This window comes from Pseudophryne corroboree, chromosome 2 (assembly GCF_028390025.1).
Source record: "Pseudophryne corroboree isolate aPseCor3 chromosome 2, aPseCor3.hap2, whole genome shotgun sequence".
Classification (NCBI taxonomy): domain Eukaryota; kingdom Metazoa; phylum Chordata; class Amphibia; order Anura; family Myobatrachidae; genus Pseudophryne; species Pseudophryne corroboree.
The window spans coordinates 25,032,744-25,047,498 of NC_086445.1; the positions used below are offsets into that span (position 1 = coordinate 25,032,744).

At 42.3% G+C, this 14,755-nt stretch overlaps 1 protein-coding gene across 6 annotated transcripts in view; it reads right to left on the reverse strand.

The window, feature by feature from the left end:
• LOC134993908 (olfactory receptor 52E4-like) overlaps positions 1–14,755 on the reverse strand; it is a 186,371-nt gene that overhangs the window by 137,991 nt on the left and 33,625 nt on the right. For 2 of the 6 annotated variants that reach the window (XM_063950911.1, XM_063950915.1), the window contains exon 2: positions 13,074–13,187. The exons of 2 other annotated variants lie outside the window; for them this stretch is intronic. The gene's annotated coding sequence lies outside the window, so the exon portion shown is untranslated. Of the gene's footprint in view, positions 1–8,388; positions 8,550–13,038; positions 13,188–14,755 lie in introns of all 6 variants that reach the window. 2 more of the 6 variants (XM_063950912.1, XM_063950914.1) reach the window with 2 other exon arrangements.

The following is a 14,755-nucleotide window of genomic DNA, read 5'->3' on the forward strand; positions in this document are numbered from 1 at the left end:
CAGGGGCGTATTAAGAGAGGAGTGTTCCCTTGTGCAGTGTCTGTCCGGTCCATCTCCTCTCTAACTGGCAGCAGAGGTCTCCGGGAAAATTAACACTAGAGCACGAGTAGGTCTCCGGGAATGATTTTCATACTACGCATGCAGAAAACGCCAGGATAATGCCAGCCAAACCATTTTCCTGGTGATTTGTGCATCACTGCTTCAGCAGACATGGGACTCCTGAGCGGTATCCCTAATTAAGTCTCACACTCTGGCCCTGATGCTGCGTGGGGCGTATCTGCTTTTGTGTATGCATCATTTGCCTGTTGCAAATACCACTACAGTCCCTTCCCTGGTATACAGACATGGGTCTGAATCATACTTGCCTACCAACCCAGAATGGCCAAGAGGCTCAAAAAAATAAAGTTGCCCTCCATGACCCCCAGAAAGGTGGGCTGGTCCCCTGCTTTCCCAGCCAGCCCCTCCGCAGCCCATCTCAGCCGCCCAGAACAAGTGGGTGGTCCGAGGGGATCCAATTACTTGATTTGAGCTGAATCGTGTTATTGTAGCTCTGCCCCCTGCTATATATAACACAAAACTCAGTTGCTGCGCTAATTAAACTCAGAGTACTAGGGTAGGGATCTTTTTCAATAATTTGGACCGGCTGGCTTATTCTACTAGGTCCCCTGTTAGGAGGGACCAAAACAATACATATACAGTAATAGTAAAATTGGGGCCTTAGGGCGTTTATAACACTTCTAATTATACAATAGAGTGACGCAATGTCCAAATATAATCTTATTTAAAAAAGCAATCAGTAGGTTCTAATATACAAATGTTTTCAAATTTATAAAAAACCATCTGAAACTATAATGGTATAAATGTTCATAAAACATTTCATCCACCACTAACATCCAGTGGTGGTCCACATAAGAGCAAGTGTACAGATATTTCTTTCACAAACTCCTCCTTCTAAGATTGTAGACTGGAGGTCACATCACAACAAGACAGATACCCCAACGCGTTTCATTTCTCACAGAGACATCATCAGGGGTATATCTCATTTGAGTAGTTAACATCAAAAATAAGTAGATACGATTGCTCTGGGACACTTACATCAGTTAAAAATGAGTCACCCAATATGAACTCATAGCTGTAAATGCCTGGCCAGTCATGGAAGATAAGCGTGTGATATTTACGGAATCAAAATCGACAGATGATTCCTATAATTTCAAACATGATCAATTTCAAAAATCGTCATGTGATACTCAGGGAGTCAGATTCAATAGATGGACTTCATGGTATTGTACCACAAATATCCTGTGCTGTGTGTCCTAGTATCACATATATATATAATGTATTGAAGGTATTACACCTTCACCGGTGTAACTATGTCATTTGAATCCAACAAGTCTATAAAGATATCATGTAGTCTCAGATTTGGGTTTTACAAAACACTATAATTCTTATTGCAATGACAGCAGACTGTGCGCTGTACCTGGGAACATTTACTAAGATGTTTTCCAGTCTGTACTGTCTATAATGACCTTTATTTCTCACAGATTCCTACAATCCAGGCATCTGTCGGAGTGTCTGTTTGACTATGGTCAAGTCGGTTTCTCTCCGCCCAGCTGAATGTAGCTACAATGGATTAGGAAGTATTTGAGGCTCATCAGAACCTGATTAGACAGAAATTTGTATAGAAGATAATTCAAGGTATCCCTTCCTTTCTGTTCCAATTTTCACTAATTTGTGATTCTGTACAGCATAAAGAGTCACCTGAGAGGCAGTTGTAGCTTCCTGATATGCTCCTGGGGCTCAACCTTTCGCTTACTGGTGTAAAATGGGAGTTTTCCACTTAAGCACATGCAGTGTTTTGGGCGTCCCCTTACAAGGGTGCTGCCCACTAAGGAAGCTCGGAAGGCTGTGAAAAGCAGTTTATTTCAGGTTCCCAGGAGCTGGTTTGCTGGTAAGGCTGAGGAGTATTGGGAAGGGAGTAATGTATACTTTGTGTCATTTTATGTCCTGCTATTGCCTTCCAATGATTTTGAATATATACATTACATATCATTTTAAGTCAGTATATATGTATCTGTGTGCATCCTATTCCTACAGGTTAGGGAGACTGGAGAATGTTGTCAGGAACATCTGGCAGCACTCTGCCATCCATTGATGATTTCCAGTCTTCTCCCCTATTTATGGATGGAAGACTACGCTATGTCCAGCAAGGAGGTTCGCCTGGACCACCATTTTTCAAACATCTGGATAGGTATGTTTATGTGCAAATGTGTTTGTTTGTACATATATATATATATATATATATATATATATATATTGGCCATGGAGCAGGAGGATTTTATGGTATCCCTGGATATCCAGGATGCTTACCTACATGTTCCTATAGCACTGTCCATCAGTGTTATCTCAGGTTTGCTATCCTCCAGCAACATTTTCAGTTTCAGGCCCTACCATTTGGACTGGCCACAGCTCCCAGCGTGTTCACCAAAATTATGGTGGTAAGGGCGGCTTATCTCCGTCAGCAGGGGATATGGATTTTTCCATACCTCGACGACTTATCAATCCTGGCACAATCTCAGGATTTGCTTCAGTGTCATCTTCAACAGACAATAGCTTGTTTGCAGAGGCACGGTTGGCTCATAAATTGAGCAAAGTTGTCCCTGGTTCCATCACAATGGATAACTCACTTGTGGGATGTGTTGGATTCAAGTCTTCAGAGAGTAATTTTACCTCTGAACAAAATATCCAAAATTTAGTTGAGGGTCAAGGAGCTGCTACACAGTCAAAGGGTATCCATTCATGCAGCAATGCGTGTGATGGGATCTATGGTGCTGACATTCGACAAGGTGGAGTATGCTCAATTACACTCGAGGCCTCTTCAACATCTGATCCTGTCCAAATGTAATGGGTGACATCTGACAAAAAAAATGCAGACTATGGTCCTTCCTCTGGAAATAAGGAGGTCATTAGCCTGGTGGCTACAGACATCCCATCTGGACAAAAGGAGACCCTTTTGGATATCAGATTGGGAAGTTCTGACAATGGATGCCAGTCTTCAGGGCTGGGGAGCAGTGTCAGGAAGAAGTTGCTTCCAAGGGCAGTGGACCAAGGAAGAAAGTTGCCTACCAATTTAGTATGGGAGGTACTAAAATTCCTGCTAGCTAAAAATACACTCAAATGTATTCCTATGAGTAGCAAAAAAAGGAATAAAAATTATAAACCGATGTGGCTTAACAAAAAGATTAAGGAATTTATGGGCAAGAAAAGGCGAGCATTTAAAAAATACAAATCTGACGGGGAAACAGAGTCATTTCAGCACTATAAGGAATGTAACAAAATTTGCAAAAAGGAAATAAGAGCGGCTAAAGTAGAAACTGAAAAACTAGTAGCAAAGAAAAGCAAAGCGAATCCCAAAAAATTATTTAAATACAATAATAGTAAGAGATTAAAGAAGGAGAGTATAGGCCCTTTAAAAGACAAGTTGGGAGTCTTAAGCAAAAATGATAATGACATAGCGGACACATTAAATGAGTTTTTTTCAACAGTATTCACTAGAGAGGACCCAATTCAGGGACTGACACACAATCTCAATAATGAGAATATCACACTGATAGGTGATTTAAGCGAGGAAGTAGTCTGTGACCGATTAAAACATTTAAAGATTAATAAATCACCAGGGCCCGATGGTATTCATCCAAGGGTTCTAATGGAGCTTCACTCTGAACTGCCAAAACCACTATCTTTGATCTTTAAGGATTCAGTTATATCAGGTATGGTTCCCAAAGACTGGCGTATAGCTGAACCAGGTAATTATAGACCAGTTAGTCTTACATCTATAGTGGGGAAAGTATTGGAAGGTATTCTAAGAGATAGTATTTAGAAGTTCCTTGAAACCAATAAGGTCATTAAAAGGAATCAACATGGGTTTATGAAGGACAGATCCTGTCAAACCAACTTACTTGGCTTTTATGAAACAGTAAGCGCAAACCTAGATCAGGGTAAAGACGTGGATGTAATCTTTTTAGACTTTGCCAAAGCGTTCGATACTGTACCACACATGAGACTTATCTACAAGCTACAAGAATCAGGGCTAGGAAGCACAATATGCACTTGGGTCAAAAACTGGTTAGATAATAGGAAGCAGCGCGTTGTGGTTAATGGATCTTTTTCAACTTGGACTGAAGTGCTAAGTGGTGTGCCGCAAGGCTCAGTATTAGGACCGCTATTGTTCAATTTAACAGAAGGTCTAGAGAGCATGGTGTCAATTTTTGCAGATGATACCAAATTGTGTAAGGCTATAAATACAGAGGAGGATGCAGAGTCTCTTCAGAACGACTTAGTTAAATTAGAAGCATGGGCAGCCAAATGGAGAATGCGCTTCAACACAGACATGGATTCACTGGGGGGAGATCATGTCAAACAAATCTTATTGACTTTTTTGATTGTGTGACTAAAGTGATGGATAAAGGTGGAGCAATGGATATAGCTTATCTAGACTTTAGTAAGGCTTTTGACACAGTTCCACATCGCAGACTGCTAAATAAACTTGAAAGTTTGGGATCGGATATTAGGATTATTGAATGGATAAGATCTTGGTTGAAGGATAGAAAACAGAGAGTTGTGGTAAATGGAGTGCATTCACAGGAGGGAAATGTTACCAGTGGAGTACCCCAGGGACCTGTACTTGGACCAGTGCTTTTTAATATCTTTATTGGTGACATTGCAAATGGCATTAAAGGGAAAGTATGCCTTTTTGCAGATGACACAAAGGTATGCAACAGGTGGGGTAAAACAAATGATTGAGGATCTAGGTAGACTAGAGGAATGGTCAAGAGTCTGGCAATTACAGTTTAATGCCAAAAAATGCAAAATCATGCACTTGGGTCTCAAAAATCCTAAAGCTAAATACAGTATTAATGGCACTATACTGGAAACTACTGAGGAGGAAAGGGATCTAGGAGTCACTATTTCAGATGACTTAAAGGCAGGTAAGCAATGTAACAAGGCAATGAGGAAGGCTAGTCAGATGCTTGGCTGCATTGGGAGAGGAATCAGCAGCAGAAAGAAAGAAGTAATAATGCCACTGTATAGGTCATTGGTACGGCCTCATCTAGAATACTGTATTCCGTTCTGGAGGCCATATCTTCAAAAGAATATTAATACATTAGAAACTGTACAAAGGAGGGCAACTAAAATGGTGCATGGCCTACATCACATAACATACCCAGAAAGACTAAGAAATCTCAATATGTATAGTTTGGAGCAGAGAAGGGAAAGGGGGGACATGATAGAAACTTTCAAATATATGAAGGGTTTTAACAAAGTCCAGGAGGGAAACATTCTCCAAATGAAGAGAAGCAATAGGACACGAGGACATGCACTGTGACTGGAGGGGGGGAGGTTCAGGGGAAATTTGCGGAAAAATTATTTCACAGAAAGGGTAGTGGACAAGTGGAATAGCCTCCCATCAGAGGTGGTAGAGGCTAAGACAGTAGAGCAATTTAAACATGCATGGGATAGACATAAGGATATCCTTACAAAGAAATAAGGATCAAATAAGGTTAGTGATAAAAAATAATATAAAAAAAAAAATAAGGGGCAGACTAGATGGGCCAAGTGGTTCTTATCTGCCGACAAATTCTATGTTTCTGTGTTTCTATGTTTCTAAGGTAATGCACTGTGGTAACAAGAACAAAAATTACACCTACCTACTAAATGGGGTAAAATTAGGGGATTCTGTACTGGAAAAGGACTTAGGTGTCCTCATAGATAGCAAGCTAAGCAGTAGTACCCAAAGTAGGACTGCAGCAAAGAAGGCTAATAAGATATTAGCATGCATAAAACGGGGTATTGATGCTAGAGACGAGAGTATTATACTCCCGTTATATAAATCACTAGTGAGGCCACACCTTGAATACTGTGTATAATTCTGGGCACCGTACTACAAAAAGGATATCCTGGAGCTCGAAAAAGTACAGAGGAGGGCGACCAAACTAATTAAGGGCATGGAGACGATGGAATACAAGGAAAGGCTTGAAAGACTAGGCATGTTTACATTGGAAAAGCGGAGACTAAGAGGGGATATGATCAACATCTACAAATATATAAGGGGACAATACACAGAGCTTGCGCGGGACCTGTTTTTGGTTAGATCAACACAGAGGACTTGTGGACACTCGCTCAGGCTAGAGGAGAGGAGATTCCGCACAATACGGCGTAAAGGCTTTTTCACGGTAAGGACAATACGTGTTTGGAATTCCCTGCCCGAGGGAGTGGTAATGGCGGAATCTGTCAACACCATTAAGAATGGGTTAGATAAATTCCTAATGGATAAGGATATCCAGGGGTATGGTGCATAGTCACGCATTATAGTTCCTATAAATAGGGATAAAATGAAACGGCTGACAGCAGCATCAGTCAGAAATTTTAGTCAAATCATCATGCATAGGACACCACAAATAGGTTGAACTCGATGGACAATTGTCTTTTTTCAACCTCAGATACTATGTTACTATGTTACTATAAATATAATGGATCTCCGGACAATATATATGGCACTAATTCAGGCAAAGGACATCCTTCAGAGGAAACCAGTTCAAATTTGTTCGGACAATGTAACAGCAGTAGCATACCTCAATCATCAGGGAGTAACTTGCAGCCTAAAAGCAATGAAGGAGGTAAGCCGCACATTAAGGTGGGCAGAACTTCATCATCCAGCCTTGTCCGCAGTGTTCATTCTGGGAGTCCTAAACTGGGAAGCGGATTTTCTCAGTTGACACGCCATTCATTCAAACGAATGGGCTTAACACCCCGAGGTCTTCCAGACTCTGGTAGACAAGTGGGGGTTACCGGAGATAGATCTCATGGCGTCCGATCAGAACAACATACAGGTCAAAAACAAAGGATCCCAGAGTGACCTTTGTGGATGCCCTGTCAGTAAGATGGGACTTTCGTCTGGCCGATGTGTTTTCACTGATCGTCCTGTTGCCCAGGGTGATGTGAAAGGTAAAACAAGGAAAGGGCGCCGTGATACTAATAGCTCCGGCTTGGCCCAGAAGACATTGGTACACAGATCTGCAGAGGCTGTCCATGGATGCTCCATTCCTACTCCCTCAAAGTCCAGATCTACTGTCTCAGGGTCCTTGCTATTACAAGTACCTGGATTGACTGCCTTTGATGGCGTGGCTCTTGAGACTTCCATCCTGAAAGCAAGGGGATTCTCACAACAGGTAATTCAAACAATGTTTAGAGCAAGGAAACCATCCTCAGCTCACATTTATCACTGAATATGGCAAGTCTATATTCAATGGTGCAGTGACCGGAAATTTTACCCTAGGTCTTTCAGAGTTTCCAGAGTCCTAGCATTCTTTAAGGCAGTAATGCACAAAGGTCTACGGGTGGCTTCCTTGACAGTGCAGGTGTCAGTATTGACTGTATGGTTCCAAAAGAAAATTGAGAACCTACAGGATGTTCACACTTTTTTCCAGGGAATGCTTCACATACAACCTCCTTTTGTTCCTCCTACAGTGCCTTGGGATTTAAGTTTAGTTCTAAAGGCGCTTCAAGTTGCTCAATTTGAACCACTAAAGCAAGTGGATCTTAAATGGCTGACAGCAAAAGTTCTCTTTCTGCTGGCTATTGCTTCAGCTAGAAGAGTTTCAGATATAGGGGCATTGTTATGTTGCTCTCCATTTCTGATGTTTCATCCAGATAGAGTGGTTCTCAGAACCAAATCTGGTTATCTTCCTAAGGTGGTGTCTAAATTCCACCTTAATGAAGAAATTTTATGCCCGGCCTTCCAAGGGCCGGACTTTTCTGCGGGAGAAGCATCATTGGACGTATTCCATCCCTTAAGGATCTACATGGATCATACCAGTGCCATCAGAAAGACAGACACTCTTTGTTCTCTACGGATTTCACAAGAGAGGATGGCCTGCTGACAAGCAGACACTGGCAAGGTGGCTTCGAATTATGATTTCAGAAGCATATTCTCAAGCTGACCTCCCTATTCGAGCTACTGTCTCTGTTCACTCTACTCGTAAGGTAGGTCTATCATGGGCAGCACAACGTGGTGCTTTAGCTGAACAGATATGTAAGGCAGCCACATGGTCGTCCATTAACCCATTCATTAGACATTATGCCTTTGATACCTTTGCTCTCAGGACGCTGAATTTGGGCGAAGGACTCTCCTATCCAATCAGGAGAATCCCCACAACTAAATTTGCGTTGGGACATCTCAATGTTTATCCTGTGGATAACATGCGGACCCTGCAGGAGAAATATTTAGTTATGGTTGACTTACCGTTGATAACTCTATTTCTCCTAAGTCCACAGTATCCGCATGGATCCCACCCTGACGCACCTGATTTGAGGATTCTTTCACCTACTAACCTCTTCCTTCTTGTATGATGCTCCTGCCTTGAACTTTGGAAAACAACTGAATTGCCTGAGCCAGGAGGTGGGGATATAGGGGACTGGCCGGCTGCATTCTGATGATCGTTGGTGCCAATCCACTGACGTTACCTCATATCCCAATGTTTATCCTGTGGATACTGTGGATGTAGGAGAAATAGAGTTATCGATGGTAAGTCTACCATAACTACATATTTTAATGCAGGTTATTTATATATTACTCCAACATCTGCCCACTTGATGGCAATTTGGTGACATTTCACCATAATCTATTGAACATTTTTTATTTTTTTGTGGGCAAAATTCATATTTCCAGCAGATCGATGTAGAAGCTGGAATGTTTCAGAGAATCTTCTTGTTTTAACTGAAATTGATGATGACATCACATGAGATCCTACAGGAGAAAACCCAATTATACATCCAGTACCTCACCATACTGATATATCATCTGATCTCTGTGGTCATGAGGAATACTTACCTGGAGCCACAGCTCCAAGGGATAAAGAGCGCATGCTAAGAATTGTGAAGGCAGCAAGAAAAGATGGGGAGGTGGATGTCATTGTCCACCTAGGGACAAATGACCTGGCAAATGCTGAAACTCATGGCTGTAAAAGATGAATTTAGGAAGTTAGGGACTGCTCTGAAGCAGGTGGCAACCACTGTATCTTTTTCAGAAGTATTGCCAGTACACAGAGGGGAAGACAGAACTCATTGCATCAGAAACTTCAATGTTTGGCTAAGGACATGGTGCAATGAGGAGAGATTTGGATTTATAGGCCATAGTCACACCATCTGGCAAGATAGGAGCTTATACAAAAGTGACGGCCTGCACCCATCTTCAAGGGGAACGAGAATACTAACTGAACAGTTTGGATGCTTCATAAAGTTTGGATGCTTCATCAAGAACTATTTAAACTAACAAAGGGGGGCAGTGAACCAAATAGGAATAAAGAAATCTGCTCCCCCAACACAGAGGTATTGTTTCTGCAGGCAAAGGGAATAGGAAGCATATCCACAGCAACAGAAGATAATTCAGATCAAAACCAAATAAAAATAGGCAGAGAGAAGAACATAGCTAGGAACAGAAAAAGCACAAACAAAACTCTAAAAGCTATGTGTTTTAACAAAGTCCAGGAGGGAAACATTTTCCAAATGAAGAGAAGCAATAGGACACGAGGACATGCACTGAGACTGGAGGGGGGGAGGTTCAGGGGAAATTTGCAGAAAAATTATTTCACAGAAAGGGTAGTGGACAAGTGGAATAGCCTCCCATCAGAGGTGGTAGAGGCTAAGACAGTAGAGCAATTTAAACATGCATGGGATAGACATAAGGAAATCCTTACAAAGAAATAAGGATCAAATAAGGTTAGTGATAAAAAATAATATATAAAAAAAAAAAAAAAAGGGGCAGACTAGATGGGCCAAGTGGTTCTTATCTGCCGACAAATTCTATGTTACTCTGATACTGCTGATATTGCTACATCTGTTAACTCTCTTACAGTAGAAAACATTGGTGGTCATTCCGAGTTGTTCGCTCTGTATTTTTTTCTCGCAACGGAGCGATAAGTCGCTAATGCGCATGCGCAATGTCCGCACTGCAACTGCGCCAAGTAAATTTGCTATGCAGTTAGGTATTTTACTCACGGCATTACAAGGTTTTGTCTTCGTTCTGGTGATCGGAGTGTGATTGACAGGAAGTGGGTGTTTCTGGGCGGAAACAGGCCGTTTTATGGGTGTGTGCGAAAAAACGCTACCGTTTCTGGGAAAAACGCGGGAGTGGCTGGAGAAACGGGGGAGTGTCTGGGTGAACGCTGGGTGTGTTTGTGACGTCAAACCAGGAATGACAAGCACTGAACTGATCGCAGATGCAGAGTAAGTCTGGAGCTACTCAGAAACTGCTAAGAAGTGTCTAACCGCAATTTTGCTAATCTTTCGTTCGCAATTTTACTATGCTAAGATTCACTCCCAGTAGACGGCGGCTTAGCATGTGCAAAGCTGCTAAAAGCAGCTTGCGAGCGAACAACTCGGAATGACCACCATTATTCCCTGTTTTATAGATGCCAAATGTTTTACACAGAACACAAAGCTTATTACCTATCAGCCAGTTAAGGAAAATGTGTGGCAATATCCGTGTTCTGAGTGTGGAAAATATTTTAGATATAAATCACAGTTAATTATACATGAGAGAAGTCACAAAGGTGAGAAACCATTTCCATGCTCTGCGTGTGGGAAATGTTTCACATTTAAATCAAATCTTGCTGAACATAATAAAACTCACACAGGAGAGAGGCCATTACTGTGTCCTGAGTGTGGGCAATGTTTTACACAGAAAACAGCTCTTTCCTACACATCAAAGACATCACACAGGTGAGAAGCAATTTCCATGTTCTGAGTGCGGCAAATGTTTTATTTTTAAATCAGATCTTTTTATACATCAGAGAAGTCACACAGGTGAGAAGCCATTTCCATGTTCTGAGTGTGGGAAATGTTTTGCAAATAAATCATAAACACATCAGAGAACACATACAAGAGAGAGGTAATTTCCATGTTCTGAGTGTGGGAAATGTTTTACAGGTAAATTTTATTTTGTTACACATCAGAGCACACACAAGTGAGAGGCCATTTCTGTGTCCTAAGTGGATTTGCTCAGGTAATACGTTTTGTGGTTGAAAGTGAGAATATTTTATATAAAGTATAAACCCCAGTTAGCATATTATTTCCCCTGTAACTGGCCCGTTATGGATCTCTTCACTTTCTTTTGCGTTATGGAATCATTTCAGTTACTATACAAATTGGATTCTTGTGTATTTGTTAATTTTCTTCTAAAACCTGTCCTGCCATAAACCTCCCCTAAATACAAATCTATGCAGCAAGGAATCCAAGTGCCCGGAGGAATGTGAGGCTATAAATGAACACTTAAGGTTTGATTCTGAGTCGGATGTAATATGTCTGCAATTCTTGCCATGTACCTCGATCAAAATTCTGAAGGCAGTAATCTGAGCGAGATACATCTTATTTACGCTCTTCCCCCGTTCTCCACTGACTAGATCAGCCGCCATGGCCAGTAATTGTACTTGCATATACTCAATGCCAGGTGCAAAATATCCAACTGACCGTGACATGGAATGGCCAAATGCACAACTTATATTAGCTCACAATTGCATCTATGCGCCCATGTATCATGTATACTGATAATTTCATTCAGGCTACATTGTAGTTTTATCTTTCTGGCATCACTTTAGAGTTTGACTTCTCTATTATATACGTTTGTACAATATTGTTATAGAACTGTAGTCAGTGTTTAACTTAGTGCTAGACTACGGGGGAGGTTTGGTGTAATGGCATGGCTGGTTCCAGGGGAAAGGACCAATCATAGGATGGAGAGTTGCCCATTGGGTAATAGACACCACTGAGAGTACTTATGCAGTGGTGTGAAAAAGTTTTTGCAACTTTCTGATTTCTTCTGTTTTTGCATATTTGCAACATTTAATTGTTTCAGATCTTCATACAAAATTGAATATAAGACAAAGATTAACAAAAATAACCTGCCGTGCTGGAAGGAACCTAATATTTACTAAAAGGAATGATAAAAATATAGAACTGCATACACCATGCTGCTGTTTTAGTGGTCGCAAGCCAAAATATATAAACAAAAACAAGAAAATAACAACGCTGTGAGGGTGCATATTTAATAAATGATATGTGTCAGGCTGGAGCTATTCTTGGCGCAGGCAAGCAGTGCCTGCACCTGGGGTGCTGCGGGCGTGGCCACGTTCACCCCGCAGGTGCCCGCCGCCCACCGCCCACCTGCACCCCGCATATATTTCAGTCCCCGGCTGTAGCAGGTGTCGTGGAATGTGTGGGTGCCAGCATAATTGACCTCTAGTGTCTGTGCGGCGCTATGGGAAAGACGTCATGACGTCTCTCCCATAGATCCGAGGAGCGGCCATCCAGAGATGGAGGGCAGCAGTGGTCGTGAAGCAGGAGCGGTGCTGGTGAGTATTGTGTGGGGTTTTTTTTGTGTGTGCGTAAGGGGGCCAAATCTACTGGGGGAACAACTGCTGGGGGCATATCTACCAGGGGCACATCTTCAGGGGGCATATCTACTGAAGGCACATCTACTGAGGGCACATCTACAGGGGGCACATCTACAGAGGGCACATCTACAGAGGGCATATCTACTGGGGCACATCTACAGGGGGCACATCTACAGGGGGCACATCTACTGAGGTCACATCTACAGGGGGCACATCTACAGGGAGCACATCTACTGGGGCACATCTACTGGGGCACATCTGCTGGGGGCACATCTACAGGGGGTACATTTACAGGGGGCATATCTACTGGGGCACATCTACAGGGGGCACATCTACTGGGGGGCACATCTACAGGGGGCATATCTACTGGGGCACATCTAAAGGGGGCACATCTACTGGGGGCACATCTACAGGGGGCACACGGTACTATTCTGTGGTCATGCCCCTTTCCTATAAAGCCATGCCCCTATTGCGCGCACTATCCCTGTTTTGCCTGGGAGGGGGGCCCCAAAGGAAACTTTCACCCTGGGCACCACAAGGTCTAGAACCGACCCTAATGTCAGGATATGTTATATTGCACGTCGGCACTTACTGGAGTGCGGGTCTGTGGAGATCATGTAGGTGTACCTGCAGTCAGTTCCTTTGTGTGTGGTGCTGTCCTCGGTGCATCCCATTCTCCCCTGTGGGTACCCTGCAATCTTTCTCTCGCAGTGGTCAGCTGATTCAGACTTCCAATCACCGCTGGACAAGGGGGATAAAAGGCGATAGAAAAAACAGCGAATTATAGTTCCGATAATTCCTTTTCTTTGAAATACTTCATGGCAGCCCTTACTAGGGGTTAACATCCCATTCTCCATAATTAGACAGGAGGTTTTTTCTTAGGATCTGCCCACCCTGGGTATATAGCTGTACTCTGCCCCTTCCTTCTTGTCTTTGACTGTCTCCATATAAGAGATCCTAGAAATCTATGGGATATACCAAAGCCTAACATGGGAGGGACAGTAATAATCACAATCCACAACTTAGCAATCATGTATAAGTAATTCTATTTCTTACCAAGACTTGTGTAAGAACTTGGGGCCTAATTCATACCAGATCGCTGCTGTGCATTCTCTTTCTCATTAGCTGGTTGAGAGAAGAATGATGACAAGACTATTTGCTCATTAATATGATAGGTTGATACCACCTTCGGTAAAAAAAGATGGTTAGTTCTCAGAACAACTTTATCGGGAAAGATCCTTAAATACGGTTTTTCGCCAACAATGCTTGCAATTCACCGACTCTCCTCGGAGAAGTAATAGAAGTGAGAAACACAACCTTCCAAGTTAATAGTTTCACATTAATTTGTTCCAATGGCTCAAAAGGAGGCTTCATTAAAGAGTTAAGAACTAAATTCATGTCCCATGATGGTAACACGGACCTAAAATGAGGTCTTATTCTTCGCATAGCCTGGCAAAACTTCTTAATCAGCTCATCCTCTGATAATCTTCTGTCCAGCAGGACACATAAGGCCACTATTTGAACCTTGATCGTAGATACTGCCAAACCTTTAGCAATCCCATCATGCAGAAATTGTAATACCTGCGGTATCTCAGCTTTCATTACATCGAACTTGTCATTTGCTCAGGCAACAAACGTTTTCCATACTCTGTAATATATCTTAGAAGACACCTTCTTTCTGGCCTGAATAGGAAGCTGGACTACTGAATCAGATAATCCTTTCTTCCTCAATCACTCCCGCTCAATCTTCAAGCCATCAAATGAAGCTTTTACATAGTAACATAGTTACTAAGGTTGAAAAAAGACAATTGTCCATCGAGTTCAACCTATTTGTGGTCTCCTATGCAGTCCTATTATAGGACTAGCTATTTTTGTTAGGACTAGTTAAATTAACTATAATGCGTGCCTACGCACCATAACCCTGAATATCTTTATCCAATAGGAATTTATCTAACCCATTCTTAAAGGTGTTGACTGAGTCCGCAGTTACTACTCTCAGTCCGCAGTTACTACTTTTGCGTATCCAGATACATCAGAGGACCTTGGTGTAACAACCCTGGCTCTATCGGTAATGTCCACAGTTTCCTGACTGCCATTCTCAGTACCAATGGGCACCAAGATCTTCTTGGCCAGTAGGGAAGAATTGTAACAGCTTCCACTCCTTCCCTAATCTTCTCCAGGGTGTGGATAATCAGGGCAAATCCACTTCTGAGAAAGTGCATCTACACCCCTTGTTTGAAGTAGATGATAGCGGGGGGGAAATTGGGCTACCTTTGCATTCTGACATGTTTCCATGAGATCTATCTCTG